We start from the raw sequence: 21,693 nt of genomic DNA, 5'->3' as shown, positions 1-21,693 counted from the left end.
AATGTTTGTGAAGTTTATGTTAAAACACAAAAAGAAAGTTTATTCAGTCAACAACTATTTTTTACTGTCTACTACGGTCCAGGTATAAAACTACTATCCTTACAGCAAAAACTTTGTCAATGCTTCTAGTTAATAACAAGTCTAATTTGTAGGGTAAGATAAGGCACAAGAATGCCCAGTATAGTGCTGGTATGCAATAGAAGGTCAACAAATGTGAATTTTCCCCCATTATTCTTGTGCTGCAGAGTAATTAGGCATATTCGAACAGCAGTTCCTATAAATGACCATAATTGATATTTACTTATATAGCCAAACCAAGCAAGTTTATGAACCAGTAGAGGCAAAGTGGTTAGAGAAAGGAGCTGCCGCAAGGCCTGGACATCAGGGTAAATGGATGTGAATAAATATCTTACATATTTTTTTTAAAAAGTGGTGGGAACACAAGAGGACACAAAGTTGGTTGTGCATTGTAATGCTCCAGCATTATACCAACATTCTGACTTAATCCACTCATCAGGCTCTCAAGGTGAATGTTATGGTGAAAACCTGGTCCTAGACAGCTTAGATAATTTAACCAAGGACACACAGAAAGTAGATGGCAGAAGTTGGCTTATGAGTCAAGCCTGACTGCAGTCTATCTTGTGAGAATCAGAAAGCTGATTGAGGAGGGAATCACCCAGTCTCCTGAAAGGAATAGAAGGAACGGTTCCTTGATCACTCCATGGTGATAAATTTCTCTCAGAACTCTGGCCCAGACAGAGCTTATCTCGGATATCTGTTTGATTTTTTTCCTTCAAGATTATTGAGTCTTAAAACTTTTTGGAGTTAAAGACCACTTTGGAAATCTGATGCAAGCTTTCCATTCAATCAATTGGATACTCATTCAATAAGAATCTCTGAGTTGCCAGGATCTGCTCTTCAGGCTAAGAATACAACGGTGGACAAGGTACTTGGATTCCTGGCCTCCTGGAACTACAGTCTGCCTATAGGCCCTCTCCCTGGAAAAAGGTACTTTCACCTAAACATATAAATGCAGTTTCAATCTGTGGAAACTCAGTCCTCCTGAAACCCATCCTTGGACAAGAGCACCTAATTTAATAAGGTTCCTTCTACCCTGGTTGGACCTCAGTTTTGTGTTTAGTTTCATATCAGAGCTGCTTGATAAAATTACTCCTTCTTTCCCCCTTCACCACTTGGTTTTATCCTGTGCTATTCATCCATTCAATCAATCAAGTCATTCATTCATTCATCAAATATTTGAACATCTGATAAATGCCAGGCACTTGGTTAGGCACTGAGGGAAGTGAAGTGAAAATCCTTAGTGACAGAAGCAGATACACAAAGAATTATGACAAAATGTCAAATACCATAATAGATAGATAATAATATAATATATATTTAAATAATAGCTACCTTCTACTGAATGAATTCTAAATGGGTCAAACATTTATGACATATTATAACATAATGTTATCTTGTTCAATCATGTCAATAACAAAACAAAATAGGTATTATCCCTACTTTACAGATGAGAAAACCAAGGCTTAGTAATGTTGGGAAACTTGCTCATGGTTTCCAGCTAGTCAACAGCTATATGTAATATACACATACAAGCACACACATGCATACATATACATGATACAAATATTGAAAAAAAAGAATATATTTATAAATCTGGAATAAGAGATACTCTCTAAAGCAAGACATAAATATGGAAATGAAAATGAAAAACTGATCGACTTAACTATTTAAAATTAAAAGCCTCTATATGATAACAGACTCCATACAAGTGAGAATTAGGAGAAAATAACTGAAATATATATTAATAGTCAAGGGATTAGTGGTAACTAATAATGTCCTCCCCAGGTAAAATTTATATGTAGTAAAATGCACAGATCTTAATTGCAAAATTTCGTATGTTTTGATAAATGTAATGCCCATTACTACAATCAAAATATAAATGTCTCGCTAGAAGAAAGAGTAAAACGTTTCCATTACCCCAGGAACTTCCCTCATTCCCCTTTCCAGTCGCTCTCTACCTCCGCTGTTCAAAGTCAACCACAATTCTGATTCTATCATCAAATACTTGATTTTTTTTTTAAATGTCCAAATTCTCTTACTAGATTATAAGTTTCTTTAACAGAGGACCTGCTTGAGTTTTTTCTTAGGTTTGTGTGTGTGTGTGGTAAATATATAACATAAAATTTGCCATTTTAGTTACTTTAAAGTGTATGATTCAGTGGTATTAGTTACATCTACAATGTTGTGCAACATCACCATTATATATTTTCAAAACAAATTCTGTAACCATTAAGCAATAACTCCTCATTCTTTATGAATTTGCCTATTCTAGATATTACACATAAGTGGGAAAATACAATATTTGTCCTTTTGTGACTGGCTTATTTCACTTACTGTAATGTCTTCAAGGTTCATCCATGTTGTCGCATGTGTCAGAATTCCTTCCCTTTTAAAGGCTGAGTAATATTCTGTTGTACATTCTTACCACATTTTGTTTATTAATTCATCTGTCAATGGACACTTAGACTGTTTCCACATTTTGGCTATTGTGAATAATTCTAATACGAACAAGAGTGTACAAGTATCTATTTGAGTCCTTGTTTTCAAATCTTTATGTGCCTAGGAGTGGAATTGCTTAGTCACATGGTAATCATTTAACTCTTTGAGAAACTGTCAAACTGCCTTCCACAGTGGCTGTACCATTTTACATTCCCACCAATAATGTACAAGGGTTCCAACTTCTCTACATTCTCACCAACACTTGTCTATCTTTTTTAATAATAGTGAACCCAATGCTTTGGAAGTGGTATCTCATTGTAGTTTTTATTTGCATTTCTCTACCAATTAATGGTGTTGAGCATTTTTATGTCCTTATTTGTCATTTGTATATCTTCTTTAGAAAAATATCAAGTCCTCTGCCCATTTTTTAATTAGGTTGTTTGTGGTTTTGTTGTTTAATTTGTAGGGGTTCTTTATATACCCTGAAAATAATTTCTTATCAGATATGTGTATTGCAAATATTTTCTCCCATTCTGTGGATTGTCTGTTTATTATCTTTTATTATTGTCCTTTGATGCACAAAAGTTTTTAATTTGGATGAAGTCCAGTTTTTCTATTTTTTTCTTTGTTGCTTGTGCTTTATTTAAGCAAGGGTATAATACTTAAGAAATCATTCCAAGGTCATGAAGATTTGTCCCTATATTTTCTTCTAAGAGTTTTATAGTTTTAGTTTCCACATTTAGGTCTATTATCCATTTCAATTAATTTTTGTATATGGTATAAGTTAAGGGTCCAACTTAATTCTTTTGCATATGGATATCCAGTTTTCCCAACACCATTTATTGAAGAGACTATTTTTTCCTCATTGAATAGTGTTGATACCATTGTCAAAAATTAATTGACCATACAGAAGTGTGGCTAGTGGTCAATGTTTCAAGACTTGCAAAATATAGATCTAATCATTTTGGACAAACTTTTTGGTTTTTACTCCAAGAAAGTTCTTCCTCATCTATCTTGTTTCCCACTGGCTTCATTTAATTTACATAGAAATATTTATCTCTATTCATTAGCAATGTAAAAACAAGCAGCACTGAATTCCTCCTTGAAAGCAACTTGTCAAAAACACCCAAATCTTTTTGATTATACAATTCTATCAGGAAGAACTTTTGAGCTTATTCATTTGATACATACATATTCATTTACTTGTAAAGTTTCTATAATACTGCTCTACTCATGCATTATTTATTGTATAAATCATACAAAAAATTGAAAAGTGTGAAAAAAATCAATTGATCATAGATGCAAGGGTTTATTTCTGAGTTCTTAGTTCTATTATTTTGGCCTATATGTCCATCCTTATGCAAAATCACACTGTCTTGATTATTGTGGTTTTGTAGGAAGTTTTAAAATCAGGAAATATGAGACATCTAGATGGCCTTTGGACTCAAGACTGCAACATTGACTCTTGTTGACATTATAAACTTACCAGTTTCCATAATCATATGGGCCAATTTCATAAAATAAATGTTTCTCTCTGTAAAAAATAAATAAAATAAAATAAAATAAAATAAAATAAAATAAAATAAAATAAAATAAAATAAAATAAAATAAAATAAAATAAAACAAAACAAAACAAAATAAAATAAAATAAAATCAGGGAGTATGAATCCTCCAACTTTGTTCTTTTTCAAGATTGTTTTGGCCATTTGGGGTCCTTTACAACTCTATATGAATCTGAGGATTGGGATTTGATAGACATTGCAGGAATATGGAGATCTCTTTGATTAGTTTTGTCATGTTAACAATGTTAGGTCTTCTGATCCATGCACACAAGGAGTCTTTCTATTTATTTAGGTTTTCTTTAATTTCTTTCACCAATGTTTTGCAGTTTTCAGTGTAAATGTTGTACACTTCATTGGTTAAAGTTACTCCTAAGCATTTTATTCTTTTTGATGTTATTGTAAATGGCATTGTTTTCCTAATTTCCTTTCTGGATTGTTCATTCTGAGTAGTCAACTTTTAATGAAAGCTCACCATGTACCAAACATGGTGCTATGTGCTTTATAGGGATTATTTTGTTTAAATCTTGAATAAAATCTTCACTAGAAATGTACCATTTATTATGACTGCTCCACTTTATAGATGAAGAAAGTGAGAGTAGTTTGAAAAAGTTACACAGCTAATTAGTGGTGGAGCAAGTATTTAAACTAAAGTAGTCTAAATCTAAAGTCTGTGCTTTTAACTTCTATAGTATATTGTGTTCAGGATAATATCTTGAGTATTTTAAAGACTATATATATTTTTACTGATATAGAAAGATTTCCACTATATATATGTTCATATATAATATATATATATATATACATACACACATATAAAGCTATCTGCAAATATATATATGTATGTTTGCATATATAATTTTTATTGGATACATGTGTAATAAAAATAGATAGTAAATGGTCTGAAGGACACACAGGACTAGTCATTAACTTGAGGGAGGCAGGTGGCGGTAGTAATTTTGCTTAGTCTTAAAAAGGATTTTATTTATTACTCATGTAATTTGAAAACAAGTTCTTTTTCATCAATGGCTTCATTTATCATCTATACACTGATGATTCAAAAATCCTTATATCTAGGCCATACACTGAAGTCAAGTTTAAGATTCATATTTTCAAATGTCTACTAAAGAGTTCCATTCATTCAACAAATATTTGTTGGGTACCTCCTGTGTGCCATGGGATCCAACATAATAGATAGGTCTCTGGCCTCAAAGAGTTCATAACTTTGCCTACACTTCATGTCCAACAGGCATCTTACTTAGTATGTTCCAAACTGAGCTCGTGGAGTGACATCAGTGAAAAGGGCAGAGTGGAGACTTTTAGCAGCCCATGTGTCCCCAGAACTACCAAAAAACCTGGTAAAAACTGTCAAAATAAACATGTCAGAACTCTAGAAGATAGTTAAAAGTTTACAGCAACCCAGAGAAAGGTCACAGAAACAGGACGGGAGAGTTTTGTAGTGATTTAATGTTAGCCTTGAGCCATCCCCCTCCTGGTACAGTGGCAGTCTTGAAGACAGCAGTTTGTGTTCTTGGTGTGGGTACATGGTCCCAGAAGGAACAGAGTAGCCTTTGTTCCAAGAAAATATTAAAAGCTTAATGAACAAGCAAGTGCCACGTGGGTCAAAAGATAATAGGTGAGGCAAACAATAGACATACCAAAAGCCAGGGAGAAAAAATGGGAAAAGAGAATTTTTGGAAAATAGGGCTTTGAAAAGCTCCCATATCCAAGCAGGATGCATACTCAGAAAATACCTGAGAAGGCTATAGTTTTTACCTCTGGCTGGTCTTTAGGTTCAGCACAAGCAGGAAATGGATGCTAAGGCAGAATTATAAATGGCATGGCTAAGTATTGTGCCCCAACACAGAGATACTCTGCGAAGACCTGGAAAGTATTTTTTCTTTTCCTCTCCTCTCTTCTCCCTCCCCTTTGTTCTTCTCCCTCCCCTTTGTTCTTCTTCTCTCTTTCCTCTCTCCACACCATAGTCTCAAAATATTCAATTTTTGGCAAAAAATTACAAAGCATGGAAAAAAAGTAAAATACGGCCAATTCACTGGAAAAGGAAACTAAAAGAAACTGAAGAAGCACAGATTTTGGACTGACTAGACAAAGACTTTAAATCACATCTCAAATAATATGCTCAACAAGCTAAAGAAAACTGTGGATGAAGAACTAAAGGAAACCAGGAGCACATTTTTTTTCAACAAATAGAGACTATCAAAAAAAAAAAATAGAGAGAGAAAGAAATTATTAAAAAGGACAAAATAGAAATTTAGAAACTGAAAAATACAATATTTTTAAAAGTATAATAATGTTTTAATATGTACACAAGATTTGTTTTAATCAAGTATGATAAGACACAGACACAGAAATTAACATCATGAAGGAAGGCATTTTATACTCAGATACCTAGAAGCAGGAGGTGCAGCACAGCACACAGAGCAAATGCGGAAGCACCAGGGTCAGTCAAGAGGTAGAGGGAGTGGGAGGAAAGTGTGGGCAACAGCCTTTATTGTGGTTTTCATGGAAAGGAATGGGTAAGACAGGGTAAACACGCTTGGGATTGTCTAGTTTGAATAATTTCAGTGGGCTCTTGGTTGTTGGAGCTGTTCTTAATTGTTTGATATCTCATCCTGGGGTGATTAAGGCAGGGAGATTGTTGCCTAGAGTGTAAGAGGTTCATAAAGGAGGTAGGTAGTTGGGCATATGGGCTTTGGATTGGTTGATTTGTATATGAAAGGCACACTTCAAGATGAGTCTTTTGCTCTCTCTAGGAATTGGCTCGCCTTGGGAGAAGCAGTCTCTCCCAGGTCAGCAAGGCTTCAAATGTCAAATCATCCAGGAAAAAAAATTTAAATAACGTGATTAATACAATTAAAATAAAATAAAAAAAAATCAGTAGAGGAGTTTAATAATAGATTTGAGAAGACAGAAGAAAGAATCAATGAACTTGGAGATAGGTCAAATGAAATTATCCAATCTGAGGAGCAGAAAGAAAAAAGAATGAAGGAAAATAAACAAAGCCTGAAAAACTTGTACCAGCATAGAAATAATGGGAGTCATAGAAGAAAAGGAGAGAAAGGGCAGAAAGAATATTTGAAGAAATAACAGTTGAAAACATTCCCCAATTTTTTTCCTTTTGTCAGTGTTTTATTAGCATTTTGTTTTATTTTATTAGTTTCAAGTACACAGTACATTGGTTATATATTTATATAGATTATGAAACAATCCCTCTGATTATTACTCCTCTGGCTCTACACATAGCCATTACATTACTGCGACATTCCCTATTCTGTGTTCCCCATCTCCATGATCATCTATCAACTATGAATTTGTACTTCTTTAACACTTCACCCCTTTCTCCCAAGCCCCAACCCCCTTCCCCTCTGGCTGTCACCAGATTGTCCTCTATATTTGCAAGTCTATTTTTTATTAGTTTGCTCTTTTTGTTCCTTAGATTCTGCATATAAGTGAAATCATATGGCATTTATCTTTCTCTGTCTGACTTATTTCACTCAGCATAATAACCTCTAGGTCTAACCATGTTTTTGCAAATGGTAGGATTTTATTTTTTATGGCTAGTATTCCATTATACATATAAACCACATCTTTATCCAATTGTCTGTTGATGGGCATTTAGGTTGCTTCCATATCTTGGCTGTTGTGAATAATGCTGCCATGAACATAGGGATGCATAGGTCTTTACGAATTATTGTTTTGGTTTTCTATGGATAAATATCCAGAAATGCAATTACTGGGTCAAAAAGTATATCGGTTTTTAATTTTTTGAGGAACCTCCAGGTGTTTTGCATAGTGGCTGTACCAATTTGCAATCCTATCAACAGTGTATGAGGGTTCCCTTTTCTCCAGATCCTTACCAACATTTGTTTTTTGATTTATTGATAATAGCCATTCTGACAGGTGTGAGGTGATATCTCATTATGGTTTTAATTTGCATTTCTCTGATGATTAGTGACCTTGAGCATCTTTTCAAATTAGATTTTTTAAAAAAGATATGAATCTACATATCCAATAAGCTCAACAAACTCCAAATAGTATGAACTCAAAGTAAGATAAAGTGAAAGATATCCAAACTGACACATTATAAACAAACTCAAATAACAAAGCTAAAGAGAAAATCTGGAAAGCGGCAAAAAAAGAAGCAACTTGTAATGTACAAGGGAATCTTCAGTAAGATTAACAGCCAATTTCTCATCAGAAAACATGATGCTTAGACGTTAGTGGGAATACATACTTAAAGTGCAGAAAGAAAAATCTGTCAACTAAGAATTTTATATTTCACAAAACTGTCCATGGATGAGGGAGCAATTGAGACTCCTTCCTTTTCAAAATGAAGCTGAGAGAGTTCATTACTCAAATGATTACCCTACAAGAAATGCTAAAGTGAGTCCTTCTGGTTGAAGTGAAAGAGTACTAAACAATAACTTGAAGCTATATGAAGAAATAAAGAATATTGGTAAAGGTAACTACATAGGTAAATATGAAAGTCAGTTTTATTGTATTTTAGATTTTGTAACTCCTCTTTTTTCCTATATGACTTAAAAGACAAACATATAAAACAATAATTATAAATCAATGATAATCAACAAACAATACATAAAGATATAATCTGTAACAATAACAATATAAAAGGGAGGGACAGAGCTGTATAGGAGCAGAGTTTTGTATATTTGAAGCCAAGTTAGTATTAATTCAAACTAGTTTGTTATTAGTTTAAGATGTTAATTGTAATTCTGAAGGTAACCCCTCAGAAAAGAATTTAAAAGTATACAGAGAAATGAGAAGGGAATCAAAATGGTACATTACTAAAAAGATCAAATGAGCATAAAAGACGCTTGTAATGGAAGAATTGAGGAACAAAAAGATATGACATGCAAAAGACAAATAACAAAATGGCAGAAGTTCTTTATCAGTAATTACTTAATATGTAAATGAATTAAACTCTAGTTAAAAGGTAGAAATTGGCAGAATGGATTTAAAATAGAAAATATCTATATGCTGTTTATAAGAGATCCACTTTAGATCCAAAGACACAGAGAGGATAAAAGTAAAGGGATAGAAAAAGATATTCTATGCAAATAGTAATCAAAAGAGAGCAGGAGTGGGTATGCTAATATCAGACAAAAAACTTTAAATCAAAAATTGTTTCGAGAGACAAAGAAGGACATTATGTATTGATGAAAGGGTCAAGTCATCAGGTATAAGATAGAACACTTATAAATATACGCAACTAACAACAGAGCCCCAAAATATATGAAGCAAAAATTGACAATTGAAAGGAGGAAAAAAAACCACATTTTTTTGGTCTTATTGAAATATAATAGACAATTAGTTGCTTGTATTTACATTGTTCAATTCAATGAGTTTTTTCAATTATAGCCGGCATACAATAATATACTAGTTTCAGCTATATAGCATGGTGATCAGAGATCCACATAACTCACAAAGTGATCACCCCACTAAATCTAGTAATCCTCTTCCCCTTTACATATTTATTACAACATTATTAACTATCTTCACCATGGTACACTCTACATTTCCATATCTATTCTGCAACTATCCATTTGTGCCTCTTAATCCTTTTGTCTTTTCTTGTCTCCCCAACCCCCCTCCCATCTAGTATCCTCTAAATATTCTCTGTATATTTCCGCTTTTGTTGCTGTTGTTGATTTTGTTCTTTAGATCCCACATGTGTGTGAAATCACGCGATATTTGTCTTTCTCTATCCGACACACTTCATTCAGCACAATATCCTCTAGGTCCATCAAGGCAATATCTTTTTCCATCCCCTTCCTTTTAGTCTGCGTGTGTCTTTTAATCTGAAGTGAGTCTCTTGTAGGCAGCATATGTAGAGGTCTTGTTTTCTTATACTTTCAGCCACTCTATCTTTTGGTTGGAGCACTTAATTCTTTTCCATTTGAGGTACTCATTGATAGGAATGTAGTTATTACCATTCTTTATTCCTGTTTTTGATACATGTTGTTTCTTCTTAAAGAAGTCCCTCCAACATTTCCTGTAATACTGGTTTGGTAATGATAAATTCTTTTAGCTTATTTTTGTCTGGGAAGCTCTTTATCTGTCCTTTAACTCTAAAAGATAGCTTTGCTGGATAAAGTATTCTTGGTTGTAGATCCTGTGTCTTCATCATGTTGAATATTTTGTGCCAAGCCTTTTTGTCCTATAGTTTCTTTTGAGAAATCTGCTGCCAGTCTTACGGGTCTTGGCTTATAGTCTTGGCTTCTTTTTTCTTGCCATTCTGATGAGTGTCCTTGGCTTTTCCATCCTCTATATAGGTAATTTTTTCCTCCTCTTTATTCACTTTGTTTATTCCATTTAATATACTTTTCATCTCAGATAATGTGTTCCTCATTTCTGACTGATTCCCTTTTATAACTGCTGCCAGTCTTATGGGTGCTCCCTTGTAGATAACTAACTGCTTTACTCTTGCTGCCTTTAAGATTCTCTCTCTGTACTTAACCTTTGGCATTTTAATTATGATGTGTCCTGGTGTGGGCCTCTTTGGGTTTTTGGTTTTTGGGATTCTCTGAGCTTCCTGGGGTTTTATATTTATTTCTTTCACCAGGTAAGGGAAGTTTTCCATTATTATTTCTTCAAATATATATTCGACTTATTGTTCTCCCTCTTCAGGCACCCCTATGACACAGATATTTTTACCTTTAATATTGTCCCATAGGCTCCTTAAATTATTATTATAGTCTTCACTTTGTTTTCCTTGCCATTCTGATTGAGTGTCCTTGGCTTTCCCATCCACTATATATGTCATTTGATCCTCTTGTTTATTCATTTTGTTTATTCCATTTAATATACTTCTCATCTCAGATAATGTGTTCTTCATTTCTGACTGGTTCCCTTTTATAATTTTCACTTTCATTTTTGTTTTTTATCTCTTTGTTAAAGTTCTCACTGAATTCATCTACCCTTCCCATAAGTTCATTGAGCATCTTTATAACCAGCATTTTGAACTCTGTATCTGTTAGATTGCTTGATTCCATTATTTTTGGATCTCTGTTCTGTTCTCTCATATGGTTTCTGCTTCTTTGTCTTCCCACTTTGGCTGCCTTTCTGTGTCTGTTTCTATGTACTAAGCAAAGTTCCTAAGTCTCCCAATCTTGTTAGTGCGGCTTTGTGTAGTAGGTGTCCAGTGGCACAGGCCTGAGAGGGGTTCAGCTGTAGGCCAAGTTTAGTCCTAGCTTGTGTCCCTCTGGGGCCACCTATTAAAATTTAGCAAGCAATCCACAGATGCTGTGCTTATAGTTGCCTCAAAAGGCCACACCAGAAACTGAGGCCAGCTGCCACCAGTGTGAGTCTAGGCGCTGCTCAGCAAGGAGCACCTGACTAAGCAAAAACACACTTGGATGTGGCTTGCGTAGGACCACGAATTGGGGAAGGTGGAGTTTCAGGGAATCTTCTGAGTGGAGCGACCTCTGTTATCCGGTTTGATGACATCTCCATTATGGCGGTGCTGAGTCCTGTGCACTGGGAGGGGGAAGGGCTCAACAGAGGAACAATGGATACCACTGGCACTTCTGTATAGAGCAAGTCTCACCTCAGCCCTTGCTCCAACAACTCAGTGCCCCCCTATAAGTCCCTGGTGGCCCCTGTGCAGCCGAACCAGTACTGATGCTCAGAGAGGGCAGGTCCATCACCGCAAAAGTCTGCTAGCGGTCACAGCCCCTTTAAGAGGCATCTGCCGCTGCTGCAGCCTCCATCTCACTCAGCCACTGGATACCAGGCAGCTCCATGTCCTTGCCCCAACCAACCTTCTGCCGTTGCAGGGTGATTTCCTGGACTCCTCCCTAGTTGTATAACTTGTTCATCTAGATCCCAGGTGATTTTTCCTTGCTGCTTGCTCCTTATTACTGTCACAACTTTGATTTGGTCGCCAGAGGGATGAACAGAACCTCTATCATCTACGCCATTTTTTTTCTGCCCCCCCCAAACATTTCTTTAGTAATAGTTGGAAATTAGGTATGTAAATGTTTAATCACTATGTTGTAGACCTGAAACTAATATAATATTGTATGTCAACTGTAATTGAAAAATAAAATTTAAAACTCAGGTGGAAATTTATATATCGCACTTTCAATAATGGATAGAACAAATAGGAGATCAATGAGGAAACAGAATTTGGATAATCCTACAGTTCAGGTAAACCTCAGACATATAGAAAACACTCCATCCAACAACAGCAGAATATCTATATTTCTGAAGTGCACATGGGAGGTTTTTCAGGATAGACCATATATTAGGTCACAAAACAAATCTCAGTAACTTTAAAAGATTAGAATTATACAAAGTATCTTCTCCAACCATAGTGGAATAAAACTAGAAATCAATAACACGAGGAAACTGGAAAATTCATGAATGTTTGGAAATTAAACAACACACCCATAAACAAACAATGAAATGATTCAAAGAAGAAATCACAAGGGAAGTTAGAAAATACTTTGAGTGAGTGAAAATTAAAAAAATATGTACCAAAACATAAGTTTTGCATCCCCCATGAGGGATGCAGAGAAAGCAGTGTTCAGAGGGAGATTTATAGCTATAAACACCTACATTTTAAAAAAAGATCTCAAATCAATATAAATAACCTATTTTAATACCTGAGGAAATTAGAAAAGAAGAGCAAACTGAAAACAAACCTAAAAGAAGGAAGGAATTAATAAATTTCAGGATGGAGATAAAATAGAGAATAGAAAAACAATAGAGAAAACCAATGAAACAATAAGTTGGTTCTTTGAAAAGGTTAACAAAATTGACAAATCTTTTAGCTATATCGACTAAGAAGAAAAGAGAAGATTCAAGTTGCTAAAATAAAAAATAAAAATGGAGACATTACTGCCGACCTTAGAGAAAGAAAAAGGATTATAAGAGAAACATGAAGGATTGTAGAGTAAAAAATTAGAAAACCTAGATGAAATAGACAAATTATTGGAAACACACAAATTACCAAAATCGATTTAAAAAGAAATAGAAAATCTCGAATAGAAAAAGAGATCGAATCAGTAATTAAAAGACAAAAAACAAACAAACAAAAAAACCTCCCCACAAAGAAAAGCCTAGTACCAGATGGCTTTACTGGTCAATTCTACCAAACATTTAAAAAAGAATTAACAATGATTCTTCCTAAATCCTTCAGAAAAACAGAAGAGAGAACACTTCCTAACTCATTCTATGAAGGCAGCATAACTCTGACACCAAAGCCAGGCAAAGACGTTACAAGAAAAGAAAATTGCAGACTAATATCCCTTATGAATACAGATGCAAATATTCTCAACAAAACACTAGCAAATAAAATTCAGTAGCATATTAAAAAGATAATATACACTATTAGCAACCGGGATGCATCCCAGGAATGCAAGGACAGTTCAACATACAAAAATTGATTAGTGTAATACACCACATTAATAGACAAAGGGAAAAAAACTACAGTTATCCAAATTTATCCAGAAAAAAACATTTCATAAAATCAATATGCTTTCATCATGAAAACACTCAATAAACTAGGAGTAGAAAGGAACTTCCTCAGAATGATAAAGGCCATAGAGGAATAACCCATTGCTGACAATATACTCAATTGGTAAAAGATCTTCCTTAAGACTGAGAACAATACAAGAACGCTTACTTTGGTCATTTTATTCAACATATAGTGGAAGTTTCAGCCAGAGCAATTAGGCGAGAAGAAGAAATGAAAGACTCCAAATTGGAAAGAAAGACGCAAATTTATCTCTTTTCACAGATGACATTAACACACAAAAACCAGTTGTTATTTCTATACATTTACAACAAACAATCTGAAAATGAGTTTATTAAGTGGCAGAATGGGAAGTCGATGGAGATTTATAAGGAGAATAATGACATGCTGATGTATGTATTTTAAAGCATTTGCTCTGACTACTAGTTGGAGAAGAGACTGAAAGGGGACAAAAATGGGACAGGGGAAATTATTTAGAAACAATTCTCAAAGTTCAGGGTAGATAAGATGGGCTGGGACCAGAGTCATCATATGGGGTTGGAGAAAAGTGGATGAATTGAAGATACCAGAGCCAACAGGACATGGTGATGGAAGGAAAGGGAGAAATCAAGAACTCTTCTCTACTGGTTCCCTTCTCTCATCCAAAACACACTTATACCCATGGTTTTAACTATCCTCTGATGACTAATGCTAATAGATTCAAAATCTCAGGAGCAAACCTTTTGGCTAATGTATCCAACATCCAACTGCCTGTTGGACAGCTCCACAGTCACCTCCAACTCAGCATATCCAAACAGGACTCATAATGACCTCATGTTCTATCTGCAACTGCTCCTCCTCCACTTCTCTGTCTTGGTTGATACCACCATCTATATTCTCACCCAAGCCCAAACCTCATAACCATCTTTACCTCTTCATGATTCCCGATCCCTCATATCCAACCAGTCAGTGAAATTTTACTGCCTTATAGATATTTCACAAATCCACTCTTTCCTCTCCTCATCCACTGCCATCGCCTTTGTGCAGACCCTCGACATCTCTCTGGCCTGAACTGTCAAAACCATCTCAAAACTGTTCCCTAGAATTCCTTTTCTCAGATGCAAAATGATCATTCAAAATTTCAGTTTGGTCATTCAGCTCCCACTGTTTTCGGTGTAAAGTTTAAAGTTTCTTAGTTTGGCCTGTAAGGCCCTTGGCAGTCATATTCCTGTTGATCTCTACAGGGTCATCCACCGCTGCCTCTCACCCTCTTTGACTTTAAACTCTAATGAAAGCTGAACATTTATAGTTCCCCGAACATAAATTGTTCTTCCAAATAGTTGTGCCTGTTTTCAAGCTGTCTCTTTCACCTGGATTTCTCCCCACCCTTCATCTGCCTAACAAACTCCTATTCATCCTTTAAATGCTGAATTCATGTTTCTAGTCTTGAAACCTCTCTCTCAAGCTCCAGATGCATATATTTCACTGCCTACTTGACATCTCCACTTGGATGTTTAATAGGTCTCAGAAACTTGACATATCCCAAACTGAACTCTTGACCTTTACCCCTGAAACTTCCTTTATGTTTAGGTTTCTTATCTCGACTCCATTTTTTTTCAGTAGCTCAGGCCAAAAACCTTGAGGTCATTTTAACTCCCTTCTTCCCCTTTCATGCCACTTCCAATTCTATGGCTCTACTTTAAAAACATATCCAGAATCCAACCACTTCTTAACCACCTCCACTACTACCATATTGGTTCAAGTCGCCATCATTCCGCACCTGACTTACTGGTCTCTCTGCTTCCACCCTTACCCCCATTATAGTCTGTTCTAAATATAGCAGCCAGAGTGACTTTTATGAGAAAAATAAGATCATGTTACACTTCTGCTTACAACTGTACAATAACTCCTCATTTTACCTAGAGTAAAAGCCAACGCTGTCTTTTTTTTTTTTAGTATTTCTAACTTTTTTAAAAAATAAACTTTATTTATTTATTTGTTTATTTATTTTTACACCTATAGCACCCCGTTCTTCCTAAGTGGTTTCCCATCCAAGTACTAACCAGGCCCAATCCTGCTTTGCTTCCAAGATCAGATGAGATCAAGCATGTTCAGGGTGGCATGGCTGTAGACAAAGCCAAAGCTGTCTTAATGACCTGTAAGACCCTCTAAGCTCTGGCTGCCTAATTATATATAGTATAAACATAATATAACAGGCCTATATATATATATATATATATATATATATATAATTATATATAGTATAAACATAATATAGTATAAACATAATAAAACAGAATACTATGTGGCTGCTAAATAGGATGAGACATATTTACATGTACAAACATGCAAGAAGCTGCAAGATATATCAAATGGAAACACTATAATATAGGAAAACATATATAGTATGCTACTGTTTTACAAAAGAGTAAAGATTAGATGATCAATCTGACCCCATCTCCTACCACCCTCAGTCTCTCTGCTGCTCTTCAAATATGTTGGGCTCTCTCTCACCCTAGAGCCTTTGTGTTGACTGGTCTCACTACCTGGAAAGCTTTTTCTTAGATATCTGCTTGACTAACTTGCTTGCTTTCTTCAAGTCTTTGCTCAAAAGTCACCTTCTCGATGAGGCCGACCTGACTACCCTACTTAAAATTACTATTCACATCCCCCTCCTGATTCCCCTTGCCCTACTCTGCTTTTTATTTTTCCATAGTGCCCATCACCCTGTAATATACTAAATAATTTACTTATTTATATATCTACTGTTTATTGGCTGCCCCCTCACTAGACTATTAGCTTCACGAAGCCAGGAATCTTTCTTTTGTCACAATGTATCCTAAGACATATCTACATGTACAAACATGCAATAAACTGTAAGATATATCAAGTGGAAACACTATAATATAGGAAAACACATATAGTATGCTACTATTTTACAAAAGGGTGGAGATTAACTACAAACATGCTAATATATGCACAGAATATTTTGGAAAGATAAACAAGAAACTGAACAAGAAACCATCTCTAGAGAGAAGTGGAATTCTAGAAGCCAAGGTGGGGAAAAACTTATTTTACACTATATACTCTGTTACTTTTGAATTTTTAAATCATGTATATTAACTTTTCAATAATTTAATTTTTTAAATAATAAAAGAAGCCCCCAAAGTGCATATTGGACAGGAAGGGGAAGAGATTTATCCCTCCTTTATAACTTAGATGATTGATTGATAGAAAAATGTCAACTTTTTTAGGAACCTCTGTCCTTAATCTCTCTCTCTGTCTCTGTTTCTCCCTCTGTGTGCCTCTCTTTGTCTCTGTCTTTGTCTCTGTTTCCATCTCTGTCTCTGTTTCCATCTCTCTCTGTGCCTCTCTCTCTCTGTCTGTCCCTCTCACCTATCTTTTTTGGCCACCTCTTTCAAAATGAGTAGCCTGGCCAGAGAGGCATCTTGAGCTCTCAGGAGTATGGTCTGGTGAAAAGGGGGACAAGACTGGGACTGGAGACCTGGAATGGGAACCTGATCTTGCCATAGAGCAAGGTAGCTGTCATAGAATTGGGGCTGTTTCTCCTATGATTTCAGATCTAGAAGGGTCCTGAAGGATATTCTAGCCAATGCCCTAGGTGATGCTAGAATCCTTTTGTACTCTAGGCTCAATTTACATACTCTCAGAACTGGTAAACCTCTCATTAACCATGGGAACTGGTATGGAAGGCCCTTCTACTTTCTCCTCAGGAGAAGCAGGCCTGAAGAATTTTCCCCATAGCCTTTTTCTGCTTCATCCAAGTTCTGGGTCCAAGTAAGAAGCCCATACCTGAGGTAGATCCACTTTCTCCTTCTCCAGAGCCAGCTTAACATCAGGAGGCAGCACAATGCTGAGAAGCTGAGAAAGCCCCCCAGATTCCTGTGTAGTCAGGCCAGCTTCATTAAAATGAACTTTGTTCCCTGAGGATTTGTTCATGAAGGTGTTATTGTATATTTGATCACAGTTCCTATGACTACAGGCTCACTGTGAGAAGGAAACAGGTATATATATCAGCATCTTCCTGTAAAATAAGAATTTGACCTCATTTATAGACAAATATGCAGCAGGCTAACTTGCAAATGGCACAGCATGTTTAGAGAGTTCTGAATGACTTACGTAGCAAAGAACATTAAATAAAACAGTACAGGTGAGAGTATATGTTCTAATCCCTGGTTCAGTTTAGGTACTTAATAGCTGTTAACCATTCGTAACAGTATTAACCTTTATATCTAATAGAGAAATCATCCAACCAAAAGGTTGCAAACTGGTCACCCTTAGGCCAAATCAAACTCATAGACCTGTTTTATATTATTTCAGAGTTTTTAAACTTGTTTTGAGTCAACTTTTAAAAAATCAGTATCTTTCAGTGGAAAAAAAAAGACCAATTTCCAGTGTCAATGTCCTCCCATCAAAATCTATTAAGAACAAAGTTGTAATTGAACAAAGTTGGGCTTACTGACTCACTACAATGAAGGTGACCACACGATATGGGAAAGTGTGGAGCATCTCAGTAAGAGGATGTCGTAAATGACTTCTTATAGGACTTGAGCTTATATTAGGTTTCTGGGGAGGATTCAAGGGGAAAAACTTATTTTACACTATATACTCTGTTACTGTTTGAATTTTTAAATCATGTATATTAACTTTTCAATAATTTAATTTTTTAAGGGCTTTACTCTGGTGTTGATGCCGTGAGGAAGTAGGGATAATTCTATGCTTTAGTAACTTAAAAATATTTATCTAAAAGTGGGAAGAAAGGAGCAAGACTAAAGCTATAATTGATAAAGAAGCAGAAGACATTATATTAGCCAGGATGGGGATAGTTGATCATTTCTGTTGTTTGGATAATGTTCTTGTTTTTGTCTGTGTTCAGACGCGATGAGAGTGGTTTTATTTTTGTTTTGATCCATCACAGTCACAGAGTAGCCTTGTCTCTGTGATGTTGGTGTTTATTAAAATGTTTGTGTTTGAGAGAAAACAACAGTCTAGCTGCAAGTATCATACCAGTTCCTGTCAACGCCCAGGCCTCAATTGTAGCACCAGGCCAGCTTCAGGCTGTCAGAGGCTGCTTTCTCTTTCTCAGTCACCCTTCTTGACTAAGGACAGATGGGGTCTCACCTCAGGACTTTAGTGTACTACCTAGCTCTTCGCCATTGCCAAGATTTTGCTCATCGGGAGCTAGTCAAAAGAATGTCTATAGTTAGACTAAGGTTAGTCTCTCCTCCTTTTGTTGCAGGATGAATTATCAAATCCTCTGACATGACGATGGTTGTACAGTCGTATTTAAGACTCCGAACAGAGCGCATCAGCCAGTTGCATCACAGGAAATTACCTGAAACAAAATGGTTATTAATCTTTGTAATAGGCCCTGAAAACCAAGGGCCTATTGGGCCTAGATTACCAAACCCAGGCAATGAAACCAAACTCCAGCTCGTCTTTTTTTAGAGGTCCAAGTGACATTTTCATTTAGCATAGTCACAGACTGTTCTACATGATCTACAGAATTTATATAAGTGCAAGAAGTTTTTGCTAAAGAATAAATTTAATAAATTATTTATTAAAATAAATTAATTTGTTGTTGGGCTTCTGAGTAGAAGTTGTGTCACTTATGACATTTGCTGGGCAATATCAAGAAACATTCTTGCTAAACTCCATTTTGACTATGGCTACTTCTATATTGCTGAATAGCCTAATAGAAGATGATGAGGCAACTCACAAATGAACAATAGCAGAAAACTGTTATCGGTCCTAGGACTGGAAGAAAAAAGGGTTAGTGTTACCAGATACAGGGAGAAAGGTCACCTGTAGAAGATGGAATTGTGCCTGGCTCCTCCCGTGTGAGCTGGACCCATGTGAGAGCTACAGCCATCACAGGGGATGCTACCTAAACTAAGGTAGGGATGGGAATGGGAATAGAGAAGGGTGCTGGTCGAGAAATACCCTGGCTTCTTCCTTCTTCCCTCTTTCCATTCTCCCACCATTGCCTTCCACTGGCTGAATCCAACTGGAAGCCAGCTGACATAACTTTCTGAGATGGGTAGCCTGCAGCAGTCACCCTGCCACAAAACTGAGTACATCAGGGGACAATAAGGAGTGGATCTGAGGGCAAACAGGTGCAGGACCTACACAGAAGCATATGTGAGTGTTCAATTTTATGAGATAACAACACACTGTTTTACTAAGTGGCAATTGTTTCCAATGCATTTCAAACTCATGGACTAACCTAAAACCATAAACCTACAATTGGTATAAATATTTATTATCTTTTGTGAGCTTGCAGGTCTGGATGAAGGTAATTAATTTACCTTCTGAGTTGATTTAATTTCTAGGACAAGCTTATAAGGATAAATCCAAGATTGTGATAAAATTGTCCGCTTGGAAATTTTTTATTTTTCTTTTTAAATTTTTAAATTGTGGTAAAATGGGCATAAGATAAAACTTACCATCTCAGCCATTTTTAAGTGTACAGTTCAGTAGTGTTAAGTACATTTACCTTGTTGTGCAACCCATCTCCAGAGCCCTTTTCATCTTGCAAAACTGAAGCTCTATACTCATTAAACAATTCCCCATTCCCCCTCCTCCAAGCCCCTAACAACCACCATTCTAGGTTTTGTCCCTATGAATTTCACTACTCCAGGTACCTTATATAAGTGAAATCACACAGTATTTGTTTTTGTGACTGACTTACTTCACTTAGCACAATGTTCTCAAGGTTCATCCATGTTGTAGGATGTGTCAGGATGTCTCTCTTTTTTAAAGATGAATAATATTCCACTATATGTGTATACCATCCATTCATCTTGACACTTGGGTCGCTTCTATCTTTTGGCTCTTGTGAATACGCTGCTGTGAACATAGGTGTACAAATATCTCTTCGAGACTCTGCTTCAATTATTTTGGGTATGTATCCAGACGTGAAATTAATGGATCATATAGTAATTCGATTTTTAACTTTTTGGGGAACCACCATACTGTTTTCCATGGTGGCTACATCATTTTACATTCCCATTAACAGTGTACAAGTGTTCCAATTTCTCTTCATTTCAACCAGTGCTTGTCATCCCTCCCCCAACCCTTTCTATAGAACTCATCCTAATGGGTGTGAAGTGATACTCGTTGTGATTTTAATTTGCATTTTCTTAGTGATTTGTTGCACATCTTTTCATGTTGTTGGTCATTTGTATATCTTCTTTGAAGAAATGTCTAAGTCTTTTGCCCACTTAAAAAATCAGGTTGTTTGTTGTTGAGTTGTAGGAGTTCTTTATATATTATAGATATTAACCTTTTATCAGATATATGATTTGCAAATATTTCCTCTCATTTCATAAGTCACTGTTTCACTCTGTTGTGTCCTTTGATACACAGAATTTAAAATTGTTTATTCAAAGGCAGTTTTATAACTTTGACAATCAGCAGTTCTCATCCACATTAACTGTTTGCAAATTTTTGAAAGTGGTGACAGCATGCAGGTTACCAACGTATAGAGCTTTTTTGGTGAATCTTCCCCCTCATTATGTTTTCTGGACAACCGCACCTGGATATGGTATGGGACATTCCTTATTCCTTTGGCCCAGACACCTTTGTTGAGTCTAGTGTCAATGCACATATCTGGAGTTCCCATCTCCTTCATGGCAAATTTCCAGATCTCTTTGAGAGCTCAAGGGGCACACTTCTTGAAACCCATGCCATTGATGCAATTGTAAATGTTGGTGTATTTTCCGGTCACTACCTTGTTCATGGTGGAATGGCCCTTCTTCTTCTTGCCAGTCTTCTTTGCGGGCAACATTCTGCCAGGCCCAAGTTGGAAAGCCAGAAGTTTTAAATTTCGATGCAGTCCAACATATACATTTTTTTCTTTTGTTGCCCGTGTCTTTGGTATCATATCCAAATCACTGCCAAATCCAAGTTCATGAAGTTTCCCTTATGTTTTCCTTTAAGAAACAGTTTCAGCTCTTACATTTAGGTCTTTGATCCATTCTGAGTTAATTTTGTATATGATAAGGTAGGGGTTCAACTACATTCTTCTGCACGTGGATATCCAGTTTTCACAATGCTATTTGTTGAAAAGACTGTCCTTTCTCCATTGAATGG

The 21,693-nt window shown here is 35.9% G+C and overlaps 2 pseudogenes; both read right to left on the bottom strand.

Annotated features, from left to right (window-relative positions):
* Positions 1 to 15,591: 15,591 nt before the first annotated feature.
* Positions 15,592 to 15,711, bottom strand: LOC120620667 (uncharacterized; annotated as a pseudogene).
* A 3,639-nt stretch (positions 15,712 to 19,350) lies between these two features.
* LOC120620488 (60S ribosomal protein L31-like) lies at positions 19,351 to 21,458 on the bottom strand (annotated as a pseudogene).
* Positions 21,459 to 21,693: the final 235 nt, after the last annotated feature.

Source organism: Pteropus medius, unplaced genomic scaffold (assembly GCF_902729225.1).
Source record: "Pteropus medius unplaced genomic scaffold, Ma_sr-lr_union100, whole genome shotgun sequence".
In the NCBI taxonomy this organism is placed as follows: Eukaryota; Metazoa; Chordata; class Mammalia; order Chiroptera; family Pteropodidae; genus Pteropus; species Pteropus medius.
Note: the sequence above shows the minus strand (reverse complement) of the source record. Positions and strands in the feature narration are given on the sequence as shown.